Source organism: Varroa jacobsoni, unplaced genomic scaffold, assembly GCF_002532875.2.
Source record: "Varroa jacobsoni isolate VJ856 unplaced genomic scaffold, vjacob_1.0 scaffold_580, whole genome shotgun sequence".
In the NCBI taxonomy this organism is placed as follows: domain Eukaryota; kingdom Metazoa; phylum Arthropoda; class Arachnida; order Mesostigmata; family Varroidae; genus Varroa; species Varroa jacobsoni.
Genome location: NW_019213482.1, coordinates 30,234 through 49,062, shown reverse-complemented (window position 1 = coordinate 49,062; position 18,829 = coordinate 30,234). Strand labels below are relative to the sequence as shown.

General features: G+C 45.3%; 1 protein-coding gene across 1 annotated transcript in view; it reads right to left on the bottom strand.

Moving 5' to 3' along the window:
- PlexA (plexin A) overlaps positions 1–18,829 on the bottom strand; it is a 70,504-nt gene that overhangs the window by 46,961 nt on the left and 4,714 nt on the right. The gene's annotated exons all lie outside the window — the stretch shown is intronic.

Here is an 18,829-nt window from a genome sequence, read left to right as displayed (position 1 = left end):
CATCTCAATAGTTTTATTCGAACTGTGTATTCGTCAAATAATAATTTCACTATATTTACAATAACGTCGACGTAACTTAGGCTCTATGAAAAAAATGTTTTGCTGCCTTCGCGTGAAATCTAACAGTAACAAAAATAACTAGTACCGTAGTACCAGAAAATGGTTGCTAATAGCTCCTTTTCCCCTATGTACACTTCCGTTTTATTACGTCTGTCGGACCGTTTTTCCTGGAAACACGATCCGTTCGTTTTTTTTTGAACTAGCACTCCATACCTTCCCGCGTTCGAAACATACATGTCTCAGCTTGTCTGTGGTCCGCAAACGAAGGCATTGCCTTCTTTATTTCGATGTGCTAACACTGCTCAGTCCATTACCGTTCAATAAAGCGTTCTTCGCCTGCTATCGTTGGTCTTCCCTCTAGTGGTCAGCCTGAGTACGAGTCTCGTCCAGCTGTGTCTGAGTAGGGTACGCGTTCCTGGTGCGCCTTTCTGTCCAGAGAATGATCTGAGAAAAACCACGCGTCATGACTTATTGACAACGGCTAACCGAAACAAGAATACGCTGTCGTTCTCCCTCGCGGTCTGGCGGCCAGCTAGCTACTTCAGCTCCGAGGCAACATCATCGACTGGCACCCACTCCATGTCGTCACAGCCGAAGACAACGTCGACGTCAAGAACGCCTTCCTTTTCTGAGTAGGTGGCCCACACAGGCAGGAACAGCGCTCTGCTAACAGCGTAATGGGACAGGTGCCTTATGGAGAGAAGGTTGTATGGGCAACAAAGACAAGCGGGCTGCCACGCCAGATTAGGAGCCACGCAGGAGACTGAGGCATGTGGCCTTAGTCTTTTGAGGACTGAAAAAGTTAGTGCGATGGCGAGCGATTCGGTAAAGATGAGAGAGGCACAGCATCATGTCTGGTAGCTTGGTTCGCTAATTTGACTCGAGCCCGCCAAGCCTTGATTTCGAAGTCTCGAAGCCTTGAACATGAGTGAAGGCCGCTCCCGCTAATGTTCGTTGCAAGACAAAGTAACGTGACACGCAGAGAGCACGCACACAGACACACAAGGTACGAACGAGGTCCGTTTTCTTTTCTAAACATCGAAGGATACCTAGGTCGTAAGAGAGACATTAGAACTAAGGAAACCAAAGCCCAAAGGCAAGCTTGGACACAGCTCTAGTGGCATCTCCAGCGAAGAGTACCATATTCAGTAGCTAGTGGTGACCCAGTCTTCGACCGACTACCCATTCAGAACAAGCAGTATGGAAGTCTCGGAGGACCACAAAAAGAGCATGAGACGGATCACGAGGGAACGGCTTGGACTAGGTGCATCCAAAACAAGGTGGAAAGCGTGGAACAGCGGAGTAGCCAGCGTTGCTGTAGGATTTAAAGGTGAATAACTTCAGTCGAAGCATCCGGATCGGACCGCCCAGTCGACCAGAGGCAGACAAGCATCAGTAGCAACTTGAAGGAAGACGGGAGGAAAAAGCAGCTAGGGGCGGCCGACTTTGCCAAGCCAAGAGCAGGCCACACGAAGGCGGCCAGCAAATTATTCATCGCACTCAGCTGCTAGTGCTGCTACCCAGCGCGGCGCCCCTCTGTTGTGGGCAGGACCCTGGTAAGGCATGTGCATCTCTACATGAACAGACATTGGCGCAGAGCCGTGTGGTATAGTACAGCCACGTATGGTGCGGTTGATGCGAGCAAAACAGACGACGAAATTGTTGAAAGGACCCGTGGGTGGATACCGAAAGCACTCGCGTACCGTTGCGGTAGCGGCGCTTCATTTAATATACAAACGAATATAGCACAGGGCCTAAGCTTCTGCTCGTACACTGTGTCTAAATATGCTAGAAATAGAAACAGATGAAATACAGAGGTAGATTATAAAAGTGTGAAAGATAGTAGGTAAGCAAGCTACATATGAGAACATGGACTAATCATGAAAATCTTTGTTCAGGAAAATCATTAAACGAATGTGGGATAAAAATGTTGTTTAACCGTATAAGAAAGGGATTTTTTAAGAAGATTATTTTTAGAAATTCGTAGTTTCCGTAGCAGTCTTGGCGCGCTTCCATAGTGGAGTCATGCAAGAAAACTATAAGCTGTACAATGATATATTATATAGAATAGACTTGTCAAATAACTTAGGACATAGAATTTACTTTGTTTTATTTTACTATATGCAAAAAAATTCGTGTATATGTAAGTAAAAACCTTGTAAAAATACATAAAAAAACTTGTAACGCTCATCGTAGTAGTAGCGTCTACATATCGTCCTTTGTATTTACATAACCTACATAGCTTTATGATTATAATCAGAAAAAAAAATTGTATTAAATCAACATCGCGTGTGAGGCTTATTCTATACTCGAACAACTCCGAACGCCCTATCCAACGTCAGGTCTTAATCGACATTGTTAAATTGCTGACGAATTGACTTCAGCAGTAGTACCTTCGTCCATCGAGTCACCCGAAGCTTGCTCACCCTTGAGTTTCACTCGATAAATTTCGCATTCGAAGTTAGTTTGACGCGATACGGTTTTTGCCGCGCAAGTATACAAAATTCAACTAAAGAAAAAAGTTTCCTCCACTCGTATTCGACTGTGCCCAGCCCCGCCTCTTCCTAAACGCAAAAATGCTTCATGTTTTTTTTCTCACAACAACTCCATTTCGAGATACGAACCAGTCAAGCAAATATAGCTAAAAATTTAGCACGAAATGCATCCGAAAAAGGAATGGGCTTGACCACCACATACTATACTAGCGGCTTTTTTCCCTTTTCAAGCAGCAATCCCCCGATTACTCGACTATGATACTCACGCAAGCCACGCTGTTCTGTCAGCTTTGTGTCTGCCAGCCGGCCCCCATCCCGCGCGCGTCTACGCTACGATATGACTAATCATGTACCTCGTCCATTCTCCCAGTCTCCTCTAGCCATCCTGTTTAGTTCTGTCTTGTTATGAAGTTATCATTGAGGCGCTACTCCACTAATCATCCTACATCTGCAAAGCGTCTAGCGGGCCGCAAAGGTGTCAGTTAGCTTCACAGAACAACGCAAATATGCTTCTAGGCCGACAGATGTTCGATCGTACTAGTTAAAAGACGCTGCTACGAAGACAACGCTTTGTCGTATCTTGGTCAGGCCACAACTCTGGTGTGTTCACTTGAAACAGGACGGCCTCTTCCGGCTTCATGACATTGTATATAGCACGTATCTCGGCCTGAGCCTGAGATCTGGGAAGACATGGATATGTTTATCGTATCGACCAGCTTGACAAACTCTATAATGGGGATGCAGGTTTGAATTCATGCCTATTTTGTAGCTTGCTAATAACCGTAGGCAAGCGCAAGCGTCTATCTTAGAAACCATGTGTTTAAGGCTTGAAGGCCAGTGCTAGGTATGAAAGCGAGAAGCTGGCGCTTTAAAATTGAGAATGAACCATTTTAGAGTTGATTAATACGGAAATTAATGCATTTGAGGCATAGGGCCGCTCAAGCGTTTGGCTTTGACCAATGGGGTGGATTCGTAGAATGGCGATGATAGCTACCATTTGGGGCTCAGACAATATCCTTAAAAATAATTTATAAAATAAATTTATAAAAAAATAAAAATAATCCTTAATAAAAAAGTACCTTAGGATCAATATCGAATATTGTCTTTTCTGAGTGGCTATGTTTCGAACAACAACTCAGAAGAAAATCTCTCCGAAAACTTTTTAAAGGCCAGGCCCACAGCTGTATCAGCTAATATAGATATACTGCATTGGATACCACCAAATACGCAGAACAGAACGATCACTACATAAATAATTAACAAGTACTGTTGTATATATATCCTGTTGTCATCCGAAACAGACAATGCTTTTTGGGAATGAGACGGGCATCGATGAAAGCAGAAGTATTTTTTTAATAAAATTTAACTTTATTTTCTAGTTTACTCTAGCCTGAATCAGCAGCTCATGAGGACGTTCCCTTGGCATATACACTGATACAGCGTTGAGTAGCTTCCAAAAAGCTACAGTCACGTTCGTAACTATCTTGGTAGTGAATAGCTTTCGGTTAACCCGTTCACCTCAGCTGGCCGCGTTCCTTTGATCCGACATCCACCCGCAAGCTATGCCAAGAATTACGACTCTATAGGAAATCTTCTATTTTAGCTGCCCGCTGTGGGTTTCTATGTCTGCATGTCTGGGTATGTGTGGCTGCTTTCGCGGCCGATGTCGGTAAACAGTTAGTCCGTGTCAAACTGGCCATTCCTTACAATCGCTTGCATGAGGAACATATGCTGACATAAAATGGATCTAGCTCGTTATAACAGAAGCAGCAACTTCTCTCCTCCATTGCACCTTTTCGCGTACACACACGAGCGGAGAACAAGTGAATCGACCGATGGCCACGTCTGTACACACGCGGATATAGCCACATACAACCAAGCGAACCCTTTTCGCAGCCCAAGTCACCCGCCGCACATTTCGCTGTTTATGCACAACCACGACTAGTACAACTATGGTGCTGACTGTTATCCTTTGACTCACCTTCTGGTTTGAGACAAGAGAAAGGGCGCACATCTCCCCCCGTTTCTCGTTGCCAACAGAAACAAGAACGGGTTCCCTGGTTCAAACAAGCAGGAATAGTAGATCCTTGCACATATATAAGTTGCCGCCCTTCGCTGCCACATCAACGAGGCAAGGGGTTAATACAATCACACAGTTTTCTGACTCGCCGTTACCTCTGCTGAAAGTAGGAGTTACCGATCCGGTCCCACGGAGACACAACTTAACAAAGGCAGCCAAAGGTAAGGGCCAGACAGCTGTCTACAGCCGTCAGCGGGTTCGTGCCCCAGCTTTGTAGCGTCCATCGGTGGGCTTCAATTCTCAATCCTTCTTGCGTGGTCTATACTGGCAACACCACCGGCTACGAATCTACTCTGCTGCCATCAGCTAAATAAGCTACCCCGGGCTCCTCTGCCACATAACCTTACGAGCGCTTTGCCAAAGCTACATAGCCGACGTCTGCTGCTAGTTTTAGGGCTTTCGCTTCAACCGCGTATGTACTACACCGCAGAAATCATTGTCTGCTCGTAGAGTCAGGTTATGTCTACCAGTTTAGCTGGGGCAAAAAATATATAAGCTCGATAACCGGCCGATAGACAGGGGAACAGGATCGAATAGAGCAGAACCGCACTTTCCAACCAACCGTTAAGTATCTGTAGAAGCGAATGAAGTGAGCGAGAGAAGACGAGAATCTTGAGAGCTCAGCTCGAAGCATCGAGGCTCCAGCCAAAACAAAGGCCTCTTAGGCTGGCCACTAATGCTGATTTGCCGATCTGGTCTGGCAGGGGCCTACCAAATAATTAAGACAGTGGTAAAGAGCCCCCTTTATTAGGGGCGCTGTAGTGCAGTTACTGCCAGTGCTAGGACTCGATACAGGGTAGTCAACCTGGCGCTCCAACCAAATCGAACTCAACTTCGACAACAATCCCATTTCTGTTTGCAATCGTTTATGAGCGCTCGCTGTTCCACAAACTACAGTCTGTCTCGCTGTTTGACCTGCCCTGGATTGCGTTCTTCCGTTGGCTAAATTTCGCACCGAGCTTCAATCTCGTTTTCTCCAGCTAGGTCAGTGGTGAATTGATAAGTTTCCTCAAGATAAGAATACGGCCGGAAATTCCGCTGGCTTTTTCCCACACTCTATTATTGCTGCTGGACTACCACCTACAGCCAAAGCTTGATAGAGGGACTGCCTAGAGGTGGACATGCCTGCCAAAGACCGCCCTTTCCCTTTAATGGTCTACAGTGTACTTACTGTACAGTCATTTAGAGGCGTGGATTTATGGCCTGAAAAGCGGCCGTCCGGCCGTCTGTCCTAGCAATAAACGGATTAGTGTGAACATGTCTGCTAAGGAACTAGTCAAAGCGCCGGTTAAATGGCATAGCTACAGAAATGGGAGAGATAACATAATTTTTCGTGTTGTGAAAGAATTTTGCTCTATTCCATGATGTCTTCCACGCAACAGAAGTGTTAAAGCAAACATACATATCTTTATTGCTATATCTAAACAAATCATTGGTTTGCCCTAACTATGTACAGCGGTTAGTGCAGAAGATGCTGTCTCGCTGTTTGGAACCCGCGGAACAGACCTCTTGCCTTCATCTTTCTTTGCGCCTCACCTTTTGATCACCGCCGACCCGCGACAAACTGAGGGTAAAGCTCGTGACCACTCGCTCCTAAAAAACTCTAGTTCGCCACTGTTGGAATGACCGTTTTGACTCGAGAGGAAGGAGGATCGTGGAAGAAAGAGATTTGAGTGCGGTCATTGGTTGTGACCTATGCCAGTAGGTAGCCACCTTAAAAGTAATTTCCTTACTGTGGGTGTCTCACTTTAAACCCTGGCCTCTTCGATTGCTCTTCTTTCTTTATCTTTATAAGACGCTCCCTTTCCTCGGAGGCTGATTTCCTTTCCTTCTAGAACTTTATTTCCGCCATCACATACTACGACCATGGACGAAAAAGAAGCCAGCCACAGGGCGGTTACTCACACTAGAATACCCGGCGTTCTATCTTAGTTTCAGCCACCAACGAGGTAACTTTAACTGATCGAAAATGCTGAAACCTCATTGAACTGCTTTTCCTACTCTTGTGTTCCAATCCATCGAGCTAACGTCTCAAAACTCTTCGACTTTCCCGTCCAGATTTAGCTGGGCGTCCAAGTAAACCGCCTTAGGGTTGACATACCTTTGCGCCGTGCTGCTTTCCTTCTAGTTTTCAACTGAAGATGTTGAGGGAAAATTGGGGCGACGCGGCCTTCAAACACAACCGAACGGTGGTCGAATTTCGTTTACGGATTTTATACGTAGTCTGCATTGAATTTGGATTGCTATTACTGGGTTTTCTCACGGCCTGCCCAAAAAATATTCTACTGTCAATTTTTCACCCACGTATATCGATCGTTTAAATAAAAAACTCCATGATCCGAACGAGAGGATCCACTGAATCAATTGTGTTTTTTACACTGATGTTTTTTTCATTTGTGCCTTCGGCTTTATGAATTATCGGTAACATGGCAACCATTAATTCCACAATTAAGGCCTGTCTGGCCAATGCTGCTCTGTTCGTATACCCGAACATAGCGCCTTTCGGCAGCTATATTAATTTATAAGTAATTTTTAGTACAAAATTCACACATAATATGTATAACATCGGTATAAAGCATCATTTTGAACCCTTGAAGTTAGTAGTATATGAAATAATACAAGGAAGCTTACCTTGAGACACTGAGCTTGCCCCGTATTAAGCTCATTTACTCATATAAAGCAACGACCTCCTATTTACTTTTTTCCAGCTTTCGTTATATCCATCTACAGGAAAATGAAAGCTCGGATCGTGCTGTCTCTGTCCAGTACACAGATTCCGCCATTGTACATCTAACCCAGCATAAGCGGACCTTAAAATTGCTTTTCATCCTACCAAGATTAAAGCCGCCGACTCATTCATCGCTTTTGCCATACAATCGCCAATCCAGCTGAACCCAGTGGTCAAATAAGCACCGACACATCTATCTGTCCACACATACGAGGTAACAGCACAAATACTATATTTCGGTCTCGCTGCTATAGCGACCGCTTGTCGTCCAGATCTTTGTCCCTAGGTAGTGAGCTCCCGATTAGACTCGAGTAGTACACAACCCCGAGCCTGTACGAATCGTCACGCCTTACATTCCACCAACCGCGGCAAAGAGGATCCTGTCGTGCCATTCCTGTGCAACCTCCTCACTTCTGAAAGCCCTCAACGATGAGGGTTCGTGCTGGGACAAGTGCACAGATAATTTTAGATTCGTTATACCAATAGCCGCTACTGGGCCACAGCGGACAGTGACAGTCTCAATCTGTCTGTAACCTCTCTCCTCCTTTTCCACTGGCTTGTCCCCAAGAAGTCTCTAGTCTTTCCGCCTGTTCTATCAGTTACTCGTCGCAGCGTTGTTGCAGTCGAAATATAAGGCGGGCGCAGCCCGTAGCCGCTAGCTTTTATCCACTAAGTTTCTGCTAGACAAGCCCTCCTCTACGACTTCAATTACATGTATAACGCCATACTATGGCGTATCGGGCAACATCCCCAACATGACGCATACCCCTATATTCTTCTTGGGGGAGCCGTGGTGGAGCTTCGTTGCATGCTACTGCTGATCCTTGTGAAAGTCCATCTAGGCTGAGTAGCCGTCGTCTCTACATGGATCACATTATATTACCTTTTGTGGCAGCGGGGAATCGAAAGCACGATTGAGGTGGTAGTGCTTTTGGTGTAGCTTGCACTGTTAGGGCCCAAGGTAAGGAACACTATACAAAACTTTGGCATAGCTAGCTCCAACCAGCTCTAACACAGTAATGGAGAGAAAGAGAAGGACTAGGAAAACGCTTTGAGCTAAAAGAATTGGTCATTTTCATACGTACTATCGAAGTAGTCGCAGTAATGGTAGCAGAGACCACTATACAAGAGCCTACCAGCTATCGAGAGGACAAGGGTTTTGCAGTGGTTCTGCTGCTGCTACCCCTGTGGCTACTGAGGAGCTGGGTTCCTGCTGCTCTTCTATCAAAGGTGATCGCCGTTAGTCAGTAGCTGGTAAGTTGCAGTCGGCAGTCAGGCAATAAAAATGGGCCCCATCCAGCTCAAAAAGGGGGCGACTTTGCGGGTTCTCGTGGTCGATGGGAAACTCCTGATTTCAACGGAGGGATTCAACGAAGTAAGGATTCGCTAGCATCCGTGGCTGCAGTCAGGGTTCACCTTTTGGGTACAGGGGATACTATTGCAAACCCAACACCTAGCCTCCAGCGCGCGTGCCTTACTTACTTGAACAGATACTCGTTACACATATAGTGCGTAGTAACAGGAACGAGCTATAGCCACACCTCGACGGGAGGCGGGCAAAAGAAGGTAAAGATCTAATGCAATATACTTAGAGGACACCGTTGTCGTCTAAGGTAAGGAAAAGCGGTGTAGACAAGACCACGATCAGAACAAGGCAACTCCTTGTGGGAGTATTAAAGCAACGGAAAAAGGGAGAACTGCACGGGTTGCTTCCGTCAGCTATGCCTGTTTCTGGTTGCCCCTCTCCATAGATCCACCATCAGATAACTCTACTGTAACATGGCTAGGGCAGGAATACAGAGTTCAGTGCGGCAGGAAGCGAAAGGGTCCTTACTTGACCTGAGATCTGCTCGTGGAGACGAGCAGGCCTCGGAACAAGTAAGGATCCTGATAACTGTTGGGGGAATGTCTGTTCAAAGAAAGCACCAACGTGAGTCGTCACCTATCGCGATAAGTTGGCGCCACGTCACCGGAAGCAGATCGGTAAGGTAAAATTTTTACAGAGGAATATTTCCGAAAAGTTTGCCAAATGCCGCTTCTAATACGCTGTATAAATACCGACGTTCTTCGATAACCATTCATTACGTATTCACTGTATCGCAACCTCGTGTTCTGGCGTTGTATTCGTTGTATCACAACCTGGCGTTGAACAGTAAATTCTGCGCAGCTGGTTACACAAGATGCACCAATGTAGGGTGTTTTCGCACTTGACGCCTCTATTTAACAACCACTGCTTTTTTTTCAGCTATTCAGCAAAGGATTCACGCTATTACTGCTTATGTGACGGATAATTCCAACAGGTATATATGAGTCGCCTTATCATACTTCGAGAACACTTGTTTCGTATCAAGAAATAAGTGAGTACACGCTGCATGCTCTTAACCTGGTTAGGCGTTCCTCACGTCAACCTTTGTTCGACCAATTCACGCTATACACGGTGCACCACCATTCCAATATATGCATATAAGCGCAATGGGAAAAAAGGTTATGATTCATCCGCCTAAACCTTAATGATCTCTTAGTTACGATTCTTATTGTCAAGGAGTCAAGGAGTCTAGCTGCTGACGGTCAGTGTCAGCCATATAAATGTTATAGCTCTAAATAATATCTGATACGCATAGGCTCAGCGTTGAGATCATCCATTTTTCAAGTAAAACACAATCGGTTGATGAAATGCACGGCACAGTCCCGTCAAAAGCTTTCTCTGCTCGATTCATCCTTCTAACTTTTTCTTACAAAGCGAATTGAGACAGAAATGAAAAAAGTTACTATGGCGAGCCTGGTAACCGGGCGCTTAGCAGTAATCTATAAAGGCTAGTCGACTAGCCGTCCAGTCCCCGCGCACTAAATGGCTAACGCTAGCAAAAGAAGAGTATCGGTTCTTCTCTTCGCACGATCGATATATGCAGTAATTCTTCACAGAATAGAACAGAGTGTCGACTCTATCGATTTACGAATATTAGACCCCATTCGTCTTTTACTTAGCAACGAATTTAGCATGGAACTAGGTGCGAAACCACGGGGCGAACTCTCCCTCGCGTACATGGGCAAGGCGACGCAAGTAATAATACAGCAGGTGATGTGAAAATTCATTTTTCACACGATAACAATAACGGGTCAGTGAGAAAATGCCCGAGTTTCGATGTGTTTCCCGCTCACCTTTTGCCCCTCAACTGTATTGAGGTAGTTAGCTCATTAAGGGAAACTCGGGGATTACGAAGTCACTGGAGAGCAACCGAGAGAAAAAGGAGAGGCTTTATAACTTGTTCACGCCTAAGTCATAAAGTAAGATTCCCTTAAACACGAATGGTCTGTGTTCTGCGAGTGATATGACGTGACGGATGGTTACGGAGGGCTCGCATACGTTCACTGCCACGCCAAAGACGGGCAGCGTGGCAACATCGTATTTTTTAAAATCGAGCAAACAATCGAGGATACTACAACATGTGTGAGGTATATTTGCCGTTAGTATCCCTCCATCTGGTATGGGTTAAATCACATAAATTATATATATATATACATGGTAAAAATAAAAATGGGTCTGTATCTTCACAGCGACTACTAAGTCCAAATATGGACAGTGGAAGATCAATTGTATTTACTTTTATATCCGCCCTAGCCGCTTCTTCTGATTTCGCATAAAATGTTTCTCGACTTCATTATTACTAATATTAATATTACTGTTGTTAATAATAAACTAAATGCACACGTATTCACAGCGAAGCGCCGATATATCATCTGTGACAGGGAGGTATCTCAAGAAAAGGGTATCCTAAAGAAAAGCTTGAAGAAAAGCATTTTCCGATAGCAAATGCTAAAACACCACTGACGCTTTCATCTTTTCCATATTCTCTCCTCGACTCGATTTCGCAATCCTCTTTTCTTACTGAAGAGGATAAATAAATTGATTAAAGAAAAGAGCCCCAAAAGTAGCAGCACCACACGCCGCAGTATATCGGAGTTCTTACCATAATGTTAGCTAAATCCACCAGCTGAGCCAGTGCGAGCGCATTTCGCCTTCTCTTCTGGTCAGATGGAAAGACATTATATATCCTTTGGTCTCCTATACCCCGTAAAAGTACTCTGGTCCTTGATGAATATCCATTTCCGCTCAAAATCCCCTGGTTATATCTCTGTCGAAACAGCACGGTTGTCGTATCTGACGAACTGGGGTTGCCCAAGGCGACAGACGCGACCTTTACCCGCTTTTCGTCACTAGCGCGTCTTTTCTATCACTGCGGACACCTATTACAATTGACAGATCTCCAATATGTCCTTCTCTAGCAGTCATCGACATGTCGACTTTCGAAAAGTATCGGGACAATAGAGGTTCTTGGAAACTGCTGTCCGCCATTATTTCAGCAGCTGTGACACGCAGTAATAAAAGCGTGCCTCTCCACAAGGCGAATTGTGAGAGAGAAACGCTGCCGAGCTAACTAACAGAACCTATAGCGAGCATTGTCCGCATCCATGCCTCCGCTTTGTTTTTCGTGGTGGACCTGGGCGTGGATTAATCCTCGTATAGATCACGGCACGAAACGAACGGGTGACATCGGCCGTAAATAGGTTCCTTCATACATAGACAAGATGGAGTCACCGTTCTTCGTACGATACTACTACGTTACGCAACAACCGACTGAAGTCGGCGAGAGATTTAATCTTTTCAGCTGCGTTTCGCATTCAATCACCAGCCATGGCTTCCACATGTGTTAAACACTACTGTGACACTATTTGGAATTCGTATTTGCTTACACTGTTGAGGTTGTATCAATTGCGATGGCTGCTTTATACGAGATCCGATGTGTTTGTTATGCTTCGTGAAGTACTGAAAATGTCTTCAGAGACTTTAAAAAAGAGGCGACACCGAAACCCTAGGGCATCGCTAACAGTGAAGCAAATAACGTATGCACGTACCGTTACTTGAAATGTTTTTCGCAGTTTATGTGCATTTTCCTGAGAATGAAGGTCAGAATCTGCGTTGTTCCTATATTTGTTGTTGTAGTTATTTCTTTGTCGTTGCCTGAATAACATTTACAGTAATTGAGGAAAATAATTAAATAGTAATAGGTTACACTTAGTCGTGCCCATGTGCCACAAGTGTGCTTATACTGAAGAGACAAACGCCCTATAACTTTTCCTTTTTTTATGATTTGCTTAGTACTGTTTCCCTATAGGGATGAAACATACAAAGGGAAACATTCAAGGACATTACGTAACAACGACTAACTATATTCGATGCGCATTTACTTCTATCCTCATTTTCGTCCCACATCCATAAAAATATCGGGCTCCAATGTGAAAGCTTCCCGAATTTCCGAAAGCTCATTTGACGGCTAGAGCCTAAAGAGAAAGCAATACTCCAATGACATTTGACTTCTTTCTGGTGTTAAGTTAATGACGAACCCTAACAAGCAGCAGGGACTGTTATGATTATCACGTGATTCTCCCATTTGCCGCTATTGTTTCCCCACTCCTCGTTCAGCTCCGTCTCGCCTACATATCGCCGCGTTTTTCTCCTTATCTTGCACCACTTGTGTCCTTCTCCCATTTACGATACCCTTACTATACTAACAACACCAATGATGACAGTCGAAAGAAAAGTCGCTCGGTACCTGATCTATGTCAATCTAACGGGATGATGCGTCCAGAGCTTCGCTTGCACCATGTGATTTGCGAGCGTGCTGTCGTACTTTTCGGCCATTTAGAGGGAGAAAAACATATAATGAGAGAAAGATAGAAAAAAAAAACTTCTTTTATCCGTATCCCGTTGCCGCTATACTATTTCGGTAAACGGCCAAAAGAGACGGGGATGCATGATGTATTGGCGACGACATGCATAAAAGAACGCCACGATCCGGAGAAAAATTAGCAACAGAACTCCGGGAAGTTGTGGGCGACGTCAACAAAAGTTGCAACGAGTCACGGCTACCCAGTCTAGCAGTGGGCAACCCTTTTGTCATGTCCTCTATACAGCAGTTTATGCCACTGTTGAGAGTCTCCCTATCGTGTTTGTCATGAGGCTGTTGGCACTCCTGCAAATGATTTAGTCGTTCGGTTCTGTGCATTATTTGCTTTTCGATTGACAATTATAGCTGGTTGCACCACCAACCGTATTACCAATAGGGTTCGTCTCCGTCATGATTTGCCTGTTGCACCTCGCTCAACAGCATGTCTTCCTTCTCGTTTGCGCACTACCGTCAATAGTGTCCGCCATATATATATATATTGCAATGGTAATACGCGCTGGTCTATCTTCTCAACTCCTGCGTACTACTTTCACAGTAGACCCAATACAGTTGTACTTGCAGCTGTATCACTTTAATTCCTCCTGCACTCCATAGCTTACTCCCGTCTTCGTCAGCCTCTTCTTTTCGTCCTAACCTACTTATCTGCGGAGATGGGGACAAACAACTCAGGAAGAGCAACGAAACCCAGCGGTTGATGGTTGCAATTTGAAGGCTTAAGCGTTGCCTTCTGCCACAGCAGCAGACAATAGTTAACAGACACCAAGCCCTGCGGCAATAAGTTTGCAGTGATGCTCAGATGATGGCAAAGCATCTACCGAAGTTCGTTTGCCGCTTGTGGAAGTAACAGCGGAAGCAGTAGCAGACGACATCTGGACGACATCAACAGCCGACAACGACAACGGAAAATACTATGTCCCTGTTTACTTATCTTATCGGCACTGCATTGTATCATCAACGAGATGGCGCTGGTTGCACCTAACGGCGAAGCGTAGCAGTGGCTTCGCGAAAAGGGGGACCAACGCGTATTGTGACCAGCAATGTCGCCGTGCTGCTGGCGAAAGCTTTTGGCTCGCCAGCCGGCCTATGGCAGGCGATATACATACAGTACGATAAGATGATCATCATCATAATGCTTTGTGGGCTATACGAAGCCAACACCAACCACGTGGTGCGATGTTAGAAAACGAAGGGAAACAACATAACAGCACGACGTTTGTGGCGTACTTACGTTCGTGATGGGTAGTTAGGTCGATATGTGCTGCTTTATGAAATTGCTGGACACTACGGTTATTGTGGCTGTTGTGCTATTATTGTCGTGGTTGTGGTGGGGGACGCTATACTGATTTGATAGTCCAACTCATTAGATCTAATACACATAAAGCGCAAGACGATGATGGATAACCATCGTCTTGCGGTTGCTGGCGTCTTAAATGCGTCCTACGGAAGTACGTTCGCGTACTTTGTGAAAGTCAATCGGTGCTGCGTATTGCATAAAATCGCTATGTAGCGATGGTAATTGGTGGTATTATGCCGTTTGTTAACTACTGAATAATGGAGAAAAACGTATATATACAAAAAGTAAATCCTAACAAATTGCTCATTTAATCTATTTTCTATTTGCCACATTCGCTTAAGGTTTACAACACTTATATATAACAAACCTAGGCGGTCGAATTCCTGTTCCTTTTGACGCTCGAACAGCGTTCACATTACTCGCACCAGTTTAACAGCCGTTTTTACCAACAGTGGTAGATTGTTCAGACGCGGATCGTTTGCCTCTCTCTCAGACACTTGGAAATATGCCCACTACCTACCCATTCCTTCGCTCTTCCAACCCCGCAAAGATTCAACTGACGTATGATGATTTCGATAGGAAGAGACATTTTGCAGTAAATGCCGCCTATTGCTAACGCTAGTTGAATGACAAAACACGTTGGAAAAGCGTCGTCTGCTCACTTGCTGCTGTGCGGGCGGTTATAGCTCGCCCCTTATGTAGAGCACCCGGTCGGTCGTTCCACCACGCCGTGATTCGATTAGTTTGACGTGTATGCTTTGTCGGCAAGCTGCATTCCGCAATTGACAACGTCCTCGCCTGTAAGCGCGTTCTACGTTTCTCGGATGCGCACCGTGCGCTGAGCCAAGACGGGCGACCGCGTTAGTTCCCGCGGTCTTATTCCGGTGAACAGGGTTTAGTGGACCGTGGCAGGTAAAGGGGTAGTGGAAGATAATTGTCGAACTAGCGCGTATAACCCTTGTTATAGGAGTAGCCCCCTCGTCTTTAACGCGATAAGATGGAAAAGGAGACTGGCTTGTTGTCGCTTGCCTTTTCTTTATCTTTGCTTTTTTCGAGCTTGGTCTTCTCTCCAGCGTCTTCATATACGGCCGTCCGTCGGCGGTCGCCGGTGGCCTTCCTCATTCAGTAGCTTTCCATCGACTGCTGCGGCGGCCAACAAAAGCCCGAAGCAGAGAAGCCATCAAACCCAGCTCCAACTGCCGGAGAAACAGGACACCTGAACCAGCGCAAGCCGACTGGCTGCGGGGAACAATGACGTAATCATATTCTCCGCCCCTGACCCTGCAAGTTCTCCCAGCACTGTTTATGCCGCTGCTTATCGCTCTCCGGTTTTCTTGACCCTGCCCCTGCACAAGGGTCTGGTTCCGTGTCCAGCACAAACATTAGCCTGCTTCTTGCTGGCTGCGTGCCTAGGTGGGTGGACTTCAGCCATGGCTAGTATAGACAGTCGTTGGGCTATGGTAGTTGCTTCTACGGATTCCACAAGTCGAAAGAAAGGTGCTCACCAGCTTTGCGGGTACGTTAGAGCCTGCCGGCCTGCTAAAACTCGTTTCTTGCTTACGGGCAGCTTTAGTCGGTTTGCTTTTGGTTGACGTGCGCTTTATGGGCACCGCGGCCACGAAGAAGTATGGCGTAGCGAATAACAGGGACCGCACGCCCTGTAAAAGAGAGAGAACCACGACACAGGGCCAGAACAAGGAGAAACTGCAGGGACCGAACTGAAGCAGGAGTTGAGAACTAACGTCTCTGACGTGAAAAGAATAACCCACCTTCGAATCATCTTCCTTTCACACACGGCCAAGCACAGATAGCAGGATCTCCTCTTTCTGCTACCCTACTATCCTTACCTATTTATGTACCTAGAACTGACAGCATTGAGAACTGCGTACTGTTGGGCCTAGCTACTACTGGTTTTACTATGAGACTTTGAGGTGGAATGTGAACCTTACCAACAACAGCAAGACCGCAGCCTACCAGACTGCTGATACGAAGGGTAACACGATGATAGGGTGGTCGCATGAAGCCAATTTCCTAGCCGGCGCCACTTACGTACCCCTCTTCTGCTCCCACAGCCCCTGCCAACTTGAAGAACTAACTGAACCCCTCTGCCTCTCAAGAGAAAAAGCCCAAGAACAACAACGCCTAGACCTACTGCAGTAGTCTTTCTGGGTGAAAAGTTCTTCTCTGTTCTGGTAAAGAAATAGTTGAAACTCTACAAACGTTCTCTTGTAACGCGTGTTATAGAGTGACAGGGAAAACTAGAAATTCCGCTGCAAAGTCTAAAAAACGATGGCGTTCAATTATCGTCTATATATTTTTGAGAGATTGTTGGCCAACCGGTACAGCGCAAGCTGTCAGTAGTCGTTACCTTTCCGTAACGTCATAACCAGGTTTTGTATGTAAAGCATTACTGGTGTTACTATGTTTGTTGTTGTTTTTACCGTTGACGCTTTCAGCATTGTAAATACGATTGTAAGTAGCTTTTCACGCGAATGTTCGCGCCTCAACTAACCACCTAATCGAACACAGCTGGCTGTATACAAAAAAGCCGCAGAACACCCTTTATCTCTCCCTCAGCTAGGAGGAACTAATAAGCAGCAAATAACAATGAACGAATAATTTAAAAGGGTACGTGGACGAACGGACCTGAAGGTGAGGTGGGTCACTGAGGACGTGAGTGCTTTAGTCCGATGATGATATGGGTAGCGATGTTATTCTAGGTTTTTGTCGACATAACGGACCCTCTTGAGAGTCCGTATAATGAAGTCATAGGCTAAATGCCTGCCCTACGCTCAATAGACAACACAACAAATCAGTTAACTCTGCTTAACCTCTTTATTCTTTTACCTTGAGGCGTGCTATATATCGCAGTCTAGCGTCCTGCTTTTTCTTTGTCCGCAACGGCCTAGCATTGCTACCAAGCAGATAATAATAAAATATTGGAAAAAATAATTGACACTTGAGTCAACTATAGTAAATGTTATCGCACCTGTTTCCCACTAGACAAGACATATGTTGTATGCTAATACGTATTATCCTGCTCGGTTTAATGAAACATGAATTTCTTCTCGGCCGCGGCTTGTTTAATGGTCGAGGTTACCCATCTATATATGAAGCTATGTAAAAGTAGCTTGCTAGTGATCACTTTTATCAATGGTACCGTGAAGTGTAGCTTTAGTGGCCACAGTGTCTACAAGTGACCAAGCTTATCCGTTGGTGGCTTCTTGCGGGCCTATGAGAGCAATAGCTATAGCTATGGCTATCCTTTTATGCCTAAAAGCCTGCGTGGCCAGTGCGTTCCTGAACACCTGAGTACAGGAACCGATGATCGAAGAATGCACACACAAGACAGAGACAGCACAGCAAAAAGGATGACTCCTGCTGACGGATGTTGGCCGGCAAAAGTCACTTAGAAGAGCCTCAGTCTGTCTCCGCTCGGCTAGTGCCTCTAGGATGACGAATCATCCGGGTCGTTTCAACCAACCATAGAAAGTTTCAACTTTGCCTTCGTCACTCTCTATCAGTCATTTCTTCTTTGTATCTTTTTCCCTCTGTCCTTTTTGGCTACTCACCCCACCACTAATGACGATATTTAGCCTGTACTGGACAAATAGTGAAAGGTAATTTAAACGGACAGCGAGAAGTTTGGGGGGCAGAGCTTGCCGAGAGTAGCGATTTGGCTGCAGGGACACGGCTACGAGAGAGCCTGACGATCGTTCGAGTAAAGAAGAACATTTACTCTATGGCACTAAGAGCTGAGTATGGCCACAAAAGTAAAACGGTCACTCGTCGTGCAAATGAAGAGGGGGTACGAACGGTCACTTAAGTGGTAACGGAGAGTTCTGGCACGACGCCCACCAAGTTTGGCACTATCAACACTTAACTGTCATTGGTGAGACCTTTGATTTAGATTTTTTCAGTCCCACTCAGTTGCAATAAAATCGTTTTTGGGCTAACATGACCGCTCGTTGTAAATTGTATGCTACTTACACAACTTAGCTTCGAAATTTTGACGAGGTGGCCATTGAAAGCTGCCACACATGCGCATCGTGTGCTAAAGTACGTGGCGACATAAAGGAAACTCTTGTCATATATACTGTTGACCAACTAATCTCAAATAGCCCTTTACATATATATAAATTCTGTGTATGGATCTGTCTTTTTCTATAAGGATTTCACACGCTAACACAATTAGATTGTGTACAGCATTTTTTGCATTGCTATTAAATACAGATTTTTGAATTACTAAAGGCATTGTAACAATAATTTTTTGTGTACATTTTTAAAATTGCGTAAATCAAATAGACTTATTTAGTCTATCAAACTGATGCATGTACCTGAAAATGGCGCCATTTTGCCGTTCATACATGGCCACAGTTCTGTGAAGACGATGCCCTGTTCTCAATGTCCTAATCCGTTTGTTGT